The 10,592-nt window shown below is 39.2% G+C and overlaps 1 protein-coding gene across 1 annotated transcript in view; it reads left to right on the top strand.

The window, feature by feature from the left end:
- The first annotated feature begins 4,851 nt into the window (after positions 1-4,851).
- tbc1d24 (TBC1 domain family, member 24) overlaps positions 4,852-10,592 on the top strand; it is a 33,723-nt gene continuing 27,982 nt past the window's right edge. Inside the window, exon 1 of the mRNA XM_061756623.1 lies at positions 4,852-4,950. The gene's annotated coding sequence lies outside the window, so the exon portion shown is untranslated. The remainder of the gene's footprint in view (positions 4,951-10,592) is intronic.

Raw genomic sequence — 10,592 nt, 5'->3', positions numbered from 1 at the left:
TATGGATGAAACTTGAAATGTAATTATTATAGTAGCCCACAGTTTCATTGTTTCAGTTTAGGAGTTTGAGAATCCCTGCTCTAAAGCTAAAAAAAACACTTTATAATGGTATAATATTAACTATGAACAGAAATCAGAACTGGAACCCAAGTGAAATAACTTGGTTGATTCGCAGAATAAGTGGCCGAAGTGAAAGCAGTTGTAAAAAAAAAAACTTTTTTTTTTTTAAAGCACAAGTTAAAAAAGCCAAGTGGGTTTGTGAGGTTGCTGCAGAGCGCTGGGGCCCCGACGCCAAAGGCCCGTCTCTTGCTTTTAGCCTTGACCTGGGAATTACTACCAGACCTCAGCCCAACTATCCCAGCCTGCAATGGAGCCTTGTTACGCTCTCTAAGTCAGTGATGTAATCAGCCATTCAAATTTGAATACCAGGTGTAACCAAAGAGGTGGTGCTATATTCTGAGGCTTCCATTGGCGTGTGTATGCACTGATTAACTCGTTAAAGTCTTTGAGAGGTTCAATTGAGAGAGACAGGAATACGGCGAGTAGTTAAAGTGGGATGTCATAAAAGTCTAGATGACAGGTTCCAGATTCTTACAGGATGAAGAAGAATTTTCCAGATTTGACAAAGTTGCAGAAAAGCACGAAAACTGTCCTCGTAAATTACAATCAGGAAAGAATGAGAGTTGATGCTTTCCATATGATGAACGGTAGGTGGAAATAACACTACATAGACTCAAGTATTTGGAATAGGGTTTACAGATCCTAGGATAGCTCAGTGTTGTATGAGGAATATGTTTATTCTATTCACTCATCAGTTGTTCAATGCAAGAAATTGTTTTTAATCAATGAGAAGCAACACAAATTCCATAGAACGAGTAAATGTTTTCCCCACATTCTCCAGATTAAAGATTAAAGGGCAAAATCCCAAGAAGCAAACTCAGCAATGTTGTTTACATAGTGCAGTGTAATGAGGAGTATAATGACCTCTACATTGGAGAGACTAAGCAGCTGCTGCACAGGCTCATGGCGCAACATCGATGGGAGGCTTCTTTGGGTCCAGAAACCGTGGTTAATTTGCATCTCAAGAATACGGTACATTTCTTCGAGGACAACAATGTGCAAATTTTGGATAGGGAGGACCGCTTGAAAGAGGTGTAAAAGAAGTCCTCTATGTTAAACTGGAAAAGCCATCTCTAAACAGAAAAGGAGGTTTGAGGCATGACCTATCGTCTGCCTATAGCAATGTCCTGACATCTGTCCCTCCAAATTACGCCTCATTCAATGGGAAGAGTGGCCCTGTTTTGCCACAAGACGAGTAAACAACTGATTGTTTGCAGGACGGTCATTTCGATAACCACACTCAGCAACATCAACAACACCCTATTGTTGACTAACACCAGGGAACACATCCACCATGGAATAAATACAGGGACTCCACATCGAAAAGTTTAAGGTGAAACGTCTTCAAAAAACAAGAACAGGCCATTTGCCTCAAGTCAACCTTTGCGGCTCTCCAGATTAAATTTCCATTGAATGGCTATATCTTGGACTTCATTCAGATACACCTCGTAATCAATAATTTATCGAATCAATCAGAAGTTGCGCTACAACCCCTTAATCATCATGATTTTGGACAATTCTATGGTTCCAACTTTGGGCAATTTTCTATTCCAGTCTCCGCAATCTCCGTAAAGGCATGCTTGCATGAATTTAGTGTGGAAAATGCCCATCAAACCCCTTTGGGATGAACTCCTGTAGAATGGACCTGGTAAATGTTTTTCTGTATAAATGGACAAAAATTCCCACAGAGACTCTCCAACATCTTATAAAAAAGTCTTTCCAGACAAGTAGGAAGCTTTTATGGTTGCAAATGGGAGAAACAGCTCGATAATCGTCTCCATGTACCGGTAGGATACTACAATACTATCATATTGCATCCGTAACTATTGCATCATTAAGGCCACTGGAAAATATTAAGTTTCACTTAATTGGTCTCAAAATGATTATTCATTTAATACAAATAATATATCTTAGTGTAGTTATCTATGTCAGTGACATTTAGTGACGGGCAATGCACTTCCACTAGATGGCAGAAGGTGGAATGAACCTGCGTGTCCACTTTTTATTATTCATACAACAGAATAAAAGCTTTTGTTCAACTAAACACGTCCAGATTCACACTGAGTAAGTCAATTTGTTAATAAATTGAAACGAGATCGTCGTCATTCCAGTATTGAGTCGTACCTTGACCTCACTGATGTTCCTAACTGGACTTACTTCCACATCAAATCAATTTTCCCCATCAAAATTAATTGAAAAACATTAATCTGTTCACCCCCAAACCCCCGCCCAAAAAAATAAATAAATGTTTTGATTTGTTTTTAATCAAGAGAATGTAAATAAATAGTTTATCTAAGTGTAGTTACTGTATGTACTGCATTATCTACTGTACTGTAGTAGTACAAAAAAAAGTTGGTGTTTAGTGGGGGACTGGAACGGATTAATGGCATTTTCATTTGTTTTGATGGGGAACGCTGATTTCAGATACAAGTGGATCACTGTATATGCTTTTTGTGACATTTTTTTGTTTGGGGATGTGCTGTAAGAATTTTCAAATGTAAAATATATGCCTTGGCTCAGAAAAGGTTGGTGAAACACTGGTCCAGTAGTAACAAAACAGATATTTGCTCATTATTAGTTGATGACAGAAGATCATCAAGAAGTGTGTTATAGTTTCATTGCTATGAATGAAAGCTCATTCAATCTTCTCATCTGATTTCAAATCCCCAAATTACCCTCAAGTGACACAAGCTGAAGGCAAGATGGACATAGCACAGCTTATATTGCTGTCATTGCCCCAGGTGATGCCCACCACTCTTCCCTAATCCGCACTGACAGGGTTTTCATCATGTGGGAAGGTGGGAATGATGGAGGACTACTGGGAATCAGGACAAGTAGAGCAAAGGGAGGGGGAACGTTCCTCTTCTCGCTCCCCAGTGGCGGTGTACATCTTGTAGCCTCAGCCGGGGCCACCAAGGCCCCCATTGTGCCGGTTATCACCAAGTGGTGAGTGACGGCGCCTCAGCCTCCTGCTCCCGAGAGAGGGAACAGCTTCAGGTAGTACGGGATTGGAATGTTCCCAGGTGAGAATGCATGAGAATGGAAGAGGGAAGGAAATTACGAGGGCGGTGTAGCAGCATCTGTAGCGGTCTCACAGGTGCAGCGCAGGAGGAATGTGCTTTCTGTAGTGTGGAAGAGCAATAAAAACTTTAAAGTGTAATTTCTCTGGAAACTGCATAACAGTGCTGAAGTGGAAGGAGGAGGTATTTGTGTAAAATGTCAGCATTTATTTGGGAATGTTGATGTGAAAAATGTGGAGTAATTAAAGGTAGTTCCAAAGATGTCCTGGATGAGGTGAACACTTTCAAGTTGGAATGGTTTGAATCGGTCGAGAAATGTGGAAGGAGGTCAACGTTTAAAATGTCTGCATTAATTTGGGAATGCTGACATTGAACATTTTGAATAATGAAAAGTTTGGGAATTTGTGAAATGAGAAGAATAGTTCTCAAGATGTTCTAAATTAGCTGAATATTTCGAATGGGTGGAATTGGTCAAGAATGTGGAAGGAGGAGGTAAAAATGCAAAATATCTTTTAATTTGGGAATTTTATTGTGAAACTTAGGGAAGTTGGGGCATGTCATAGATACTCTCCAAGAAGTTGTTAATGAGCTGCAGATTGGGCTTTTTTTTTTTTTTAATCGATAGAGAAATGTGGAAGGAGGAGGTCAACATGTAAAATGCCTGCATTAATTTGGGAATGTCGACATGAAAAATGTGGAATAATTACGAATTTGGGGAGTGTGAAAAATCGTTCATAAGATGTCCTTAATAAGCTGAAAATTTTGAAGTTGGAATAGTTTGAATCGGGTGAGAAATGCGGAAGGAGGCGGTAAATATGTAAAATATGTCTTCATTTGGGAATTTTACTGTGAAAATTGGATAATTTGGGGAATGTGACAAATATTTCCATAGATGTTGGATCGAAGAAATGTGGAAGGATTGGAAAGACAAAAACGTGGGTGGAATTATTGTGTAAAAATAAAGAATTTGGTGCCGAATAACAATGTGGGGATAGTCAGGATCCCTCTCATTATCTTTCCAGTTTATGTTCTCTAATTTAACAATTAGCTGATGTCATCAATCTAGCAGGGCTGCTCTGCGATGATGTCATCTCCTACCTCAATTTGGCATGTTTAAACACAAATGACACACATTTTTCGATGATGAGCAGACGGCATTAGGCGTTGCAACCGCATCCTTATCGCCGTTGATCTCCCCTTCCGCTCCTTCTCGAACCTTCTCCCATGCCCTCGTCATCCTCGACACACCTGTGTGTTCAATAGCAGCTCTCTCGTGTCTGTCTACAGAGATACCAGCATCACAAACATCACACACACACACATTCCTTGACTTTCCAGCTGCCTGTGCACCTGGGCTGGCTGCTGTCATCACCATGGTAACCGGCCTACAGCTGCCTGTGTCACTATCATCCCCCTCATCTTTTTCTTTTTTGATTGGCAGCGGGAGACAAATAACAGCGAATTGTATGTAGAGAATGAAGGGAAGCTAACAAAAAACATTACAGTAAACCCTTGCTTATTCGCAGTCCACTATTCACAAATTGTGTTAAACCACTATTATGTAGATTTATAAGCAATCTTTTTTTATGGGTTTTTACAGTTATACAGTCAGCACTCAATTAACAAACGTGAATTGAGAACCTTCAAGTGTAGTACCAAGTTGTGCCACAACATGCCGGGCAGCACTGAGGTCTGCAGGAATAGAAGTGGTGTAATTAAGAGCAAAAAGAAGAAGCACTGCACTCTTAACACTAACCTCCACTAATAGTCCTTGTTCACAGTTCACGCAGAGCAGGGAGAATATATAGCTGTGAGTATCGTTGTCTGCCTTGTTTATAATATGTTGCTGCTCTGTGCGTGTGTCTCAAATTAGCACTTGGTTGAAGGTTTATATACAGTACATCTATGCTAATTTCCGTTAGCCTGTCCATAGCATTTTGCATCGTAAAATCACTTTAAGCTACACTGAAAAAAATAAACACTGCATGAGCTCAAGAAAAAACGTAAGTAGTCTATCACATTTAATATTTTAGCTTTGATTCAGTGAAAATTATTCATTTAGTGTATACTTTTTTCTTTTTTTCTTTTATGTAAACCGTCTTTGAATGTTGGAACACACATTACAAGTGTTAGCCAAAACGTTAGCTCTTGCCAACTTAACTTAGTTTAAAAACACTGCAGTGAGGCTCAGCGCTCATACACATTCACACACTTATAAATGTGTCAGACGAGGCACAGGCTCTTACCTTTTATTTGGAGAACTGTGCAAGCAAGAGAATGAGACCAGGCTCTATAGAAGAGTTTAAAAAGTGTGTTTCAGTAAGTTTGTTTGTGTTTTGATGCATTTAAACTTGAATGAAGGGATAGAACTATTCAAGATGTTTTTTTTTTTTTTTGGTATTATCTACCTATATTGCAGGTTCTCACCTATTGCAGGTGGGTGTGGAACATATCTGAAGAAATGTATTATTCTGTTGTATGAATGGCAACAAGTGGGTACATGCAGGTTAATTGTCCCTTTTGTTCTGCCTGTCACTACATATCGCTTATTTACTGGAGTAAATAAATTCTAATTTTCTTTCTAAGTTGTCTGCCTTTCACCCAGTCAAGTCAGCAGGGAACGGCTCTAGCTCCCCTGACCCTCAACAGGAAAATGAGGGTTGGGAGGGACAAAGGAAGGAAAGAGTATTTTATTTATATTCTGAACACTTCACCTAATTAGGAGAAATCCACTGGCCTAGAGTGGCGTTTCATAGAACCACCTCAGCAATAATGCCAGTCAAGCTCTTTATTTATTTATTTATTTATTTTTTAATACCCGCAAATGAAAAAAAATAGTAGCTCAATTTTCCCATTGTGTTTTCTTTTTGTGCTCATTTCCAATTTAAATATTCCTGTTTTGACTCACAGCAACTGTCCAGAAGGCATTAAAGTCAAAATCCAACACACACTAGCTTTGCGTTAGAAGTCCTGGGGAGGACCACCTTCCTAGTAGCAACTTTTTCCTTCAGTTTGTCATCCAACTCTGACGGGCTTTTACAGCATGTCAAAGTGACATCGCTGTTAATCATTTCGCTAATGAAATCTGCTCAGATGGCGTGCATGTATAATAAAATCCACATGAAGAAAAAAAGTGCATGACCACCCAGATTAAAACATCGGGCCGTGTTATTCCGTCTTAATACCAGAAAAAAAAGACCTCATTCTCTCCTTTTTAAAAGGTCATTATCAGACGCGGGGTCGGGGGAACAAGACTTTTAAAGACCCCCTGCATGGGCGGCTTTAATTACATCAGAGGAAGTGGCAGCCACCCTGCTCGGCTGTTCCATCCCATGACTCTGACTGAAAGCAGAAATGCCGTTTATATCTTTTAATGCGCCCGTGCACGCTAGCAGTGGTTCAGCATATGTGCAGGCATGTCTGCAGCGCCTCTTAAGTAGAGAGGACATCAAAAGGTGGGCTTTATGCCCCACCCCCCACCACCACCACCCCACTGCACACCCCATTGCCACTCCTCACTATAAATGCCACCCCAAAAGGAGCCATTTATGGGACAATAAGAGTGGATTTATGGGCCTCTAGTAAATGAAGGCAGTTTAGAGGTGTGGGATGAAAGATGACAAAAGCTATCGTGGGAGGAAAGTTGCACAGCGTTTTGTTACAATTGCCTCCTCCATCCTGGAGATCAGGGTTGGGAGAAGCCACATGTGGCCCCCCCGGGCACTCCCAATATATTTAACATGTATTTAGTATGGTTTTTTTGTTAGTTTGTATTCATTTATTTAATGAATTAAATGGTTAATGTAGCTATTTGAACCCAAAACAATTTTATATTCACATTTAACTAGACTTTACGCCGATCTGATCGGTGTGATCGGTATCGGCCGATAATTAGCACTTTATGCTGATCGGCTCATTGATCTGCTCCGCACAAGACATTTAACTCTGCGTCGCCGTTATGTATGAATCCAAAAGCGAGTTTATTTTTAGCCTTGTTACCTGTCTTGTGGCGCAGTACTGTAACTATCTGACGGCCAATAACGTTTTTTTCAATCTTGTCGGTTAAAAACATGTCATTGGTGTGGGAATAGTTTGCGGTGTCTCAGACAAACAACACGTAAGTTATTTGCAGTCTGTGCACAACTGAAGTACGTCATGGGGAACGTCATCTAAATGCTTCAACACAAATTTGATCGGGCACCTGAAGAATGTACACAAGAAGGAGCATGGCGCGTTCAAACAATGCAGCGTGGGAAAAAAAAAACAAAAAGAAAAGCTAAATGGACGCAAACTCTGGACAACACACGTCCATAAAGCTGGGACAGTGAGAAAGTTAGAGTAAGCATGTCATTAACAGTATTTATTAAAGTAATTTAATTGCAAAAAAGTAATTTAATTACAGTAAGTTAGCACCCATTATTTCTGTCATGTTGTAATGTTGATCTGACCTAAATTTATGTCAGTGGCCAATCCTTGAATGCCCCCTAGAGGTCATTGATGTTTTAACTTTTGTCTCAAATGCATAGAGAATAATAATTTTGAGAATAATTTTGAGCTGGGATGGGCTCCAGCACGCCCGCGGCCCTAGTGAGGACAAGCGGTACGGAAAATGGATGGATACAGGACTCAGTATACAGTACACAAGTATATACAATAAATGAACAAGTCATGTCAAGGGACACATTGCTTCATCTTGTGATCGGATCGGTGATCGGTTATCGTTTTTTTAAACTTGCTGATCGGTGATCGGTCCCAAAATTCCTGATCGTCATCATTTAACAAATTACAACTAAATTAATTGTAAATAATAAAATTTTAAAATGAGAATGAATTATTATCCTATTATTAGGATAAACTACTTTATGTACATTTTAACTTTTTTTTTTTTATGTGTGAAAGTCAAGTCTATCTTTGTTTTGCAAAATTAAACTTTTTTCGGTGTGGCTCCAAAACTACAAATCTAATCTTCAAGAAACCATGCATGTTCTTCCATCCATTTATATTCTATTCAGTTTATCCTGCCTATTATGATGGATAGCCAGTCAATCTGCAGATTCATTAAAAAAAAAAAAAATTCCCAACCTTTATTGAGCCTCACCAAAGGCACACATTTTAAATTGCCAACAGACAAAAATGTCACAAAAATATGAGATACTGAATTCTCTATCCATTCATTTTCGGGGGTGGGGGTGCGCTGGAGCACCCTGGACTGGTCACCTTCAATCAGTATAGGAGTTCTTTTGCGCTCCTTTCTCCCTCATGTTCTCACCCATTCTTCTCTTTGTTTTATTGATTCTTATTAACTGTCTTTAATAGTTACCAAGTATTAAGGCCGGCCTCTGTGGCTTTCAGAGGCGCTGTCGGCATGCCAGGCGTTTGTTGTCGGCATTTTATTGGCTTCCAGCGCGGAGCTTTTTAGTTGTTCGATGCAATCTTGGCACGTCACTAACGGGTTTTAATAAAGGCAGCTGCTTTTTATGGTAGTTAAAAACACTCTCTTCCCTCACTGTCTCCTTTTAGGAAGTGCATTGTTTAAAGAACAGACAGGAAGTCACTCAGCTTTTGTCCTATAGTCAGCATTTCTCTTTTATTGCTATTGTGTGATTGTTGTACATCTTATCCCAGTCAATTTAAGAGCATGCGCCAGCATTGCCATTACTCCATAGATATGAACAAAATGTGCGGTTGAATTTCATTTTATTTTTAGTTTAACAAAAAATTTTTTTGGGTGAGGCTGGAACAGATTAATGATATTTCAAAGGTGAAAGATTAATTGCAAGGTACCACTTACAAATTTTAAATAATAAAATTTCAAACCCCACATTTAAAGGAAATAACCAAAAAGTGTGAATAAAAAATGTTCAAATGTCCAAATTCTAATAAAATATAAAAACAAAAATGTAAAAAAACATCTAATAAAATAGTAAAAAGAGGACAAATTTAAGTATATTAGAAAAGTACAAATTCTAATAAATGGTTAAAAATTGAACCGTTCAAGCAAAATAGTAAAGATGCAAAAGAAATAGAGTACAATTTTTCTTTTACTATTTTATTAGAATTTTGACTATCTATGGAGAAATGGAATGGATTCCACAATAACTTAATCTTTAGTTTTTTTTGTTTTTTTTTTTTTGTTTGTTTTTTGTCCGTCAACCAATCAGACAATCCCGCTCAAGCACCATTGTCCTGTTGGTCTAGTTGGAGATCTTTCATTTTTCTTGGCCGTGAAGTCTGACCTTGCCACCACATTCCAGTTCATAAAGGTAAAGGAAAATTCATCCCTTTGAGGCTTGAAGAGTTCCTTTCCCGCATGTAAAATTCACATTATTGAACCTCGACCAGAGCGTGAACATTCCACGATGTCTGTCAGCGTGTGACCCCAGTTCGTGTTTCCTTTTCGGGTTGCTCCATCAATCATCTCTTATTTTCACACCGTCTAATGGTTATTTCAACATGGAAGAGGTGGCATGCAGCTGGCACTTCAAGAGCAAGCATGGCTATGAGTGCCCCATTCAAGCAAAAGGAGACCATCGGTTGGTTATGGGTCTGCAGGATGGGGTAGGAAGGTCCATTTTAGTCGACTGATGGGCAGAATGAAGATATTTTATTCGTTTGATACCGGTCCCAAGAGGACAGTTTGGAGAGTTACTGCTTGAGTTTGTCATTTGAGTTGTGCGCATGAATTTATGCCATCATCTCAAGAGCTGCATTTTGACACCTTTTTATGTTCTGTAAAAGAGGTGGGCAAAGTTTTGTGCAAAGAACCCAAATGAATTGACCACAATCCACCAAAGTCATCAGAAACATTGTTTACACGGGCCCTTTCAATCCCAGTGACATCATCCACTTTTGCAGCACGGCCCGATCCCGCAGCGACAACATATTCCGGTCACACGGAGCGCATCGGAGTGAAAACCTTCTCCCTTTTTGCCAATAAACGTCAGCCAGCGGGTCAATTCCGAGAAACGCCTCTCATCCGTTCCAGTTTGAAACAGCCACATTTGTTGACGCCACATTGGCTAACACAGCTGCAGCATATATCAATCACTTAAAGGGTTTATTAGGGCCTGGATCTTGGGCCTTAGTCCTTATCATTTGTTTCTTTAATGAGCAGTGAATGATAACCCATTCACGCTTCAAAGTTGCTAATTCACGCTTGAGTATTTTTGAGTGCGCCACATTGCTGCATATATGCTTTAGCTTCAATGCTTGTTGGTATAAACCAGGGGTGGGCAAACTTGTGTTCAAGGGCCACATTTGAATTTTAAAATGGACAGATGGGTCAGGTCATTCATATACTGTAGATGAGCTTAATAAAAACAGTTAAACCAGTTTGTAAAATAGTTTATTTTAATAATAAATTAATACTTAACTGTAATTCATTCTTGTGTTTGTACTTTGCATTGTACAGTTTGTCTATGTATTTATTTGTATTTTCTTTTTTTATGTTTT

Source organism: Phyllopteryx taeniolatus, chromosome 19 (assembly GCF_024500385.1).
Source record: "Phyllopteryx taeniolatus isolate TA_2022b chromosome 19, UOR_Ptae_1.2, whole genome shotgun sequence".
NCBI classification, from domain to species: Eukaryota; Metazoa; Chordata; class Actinopteri; order Syngnathiformes; family Syngnathidae; genus Phyllopteryx; species Phyllopteryx taeniolatus.
The sequence above is the reverse complement of the archived record's forward strand: the minus strand, read 5'-3'. Positions and strand labels throughout refer to the sequence as shown.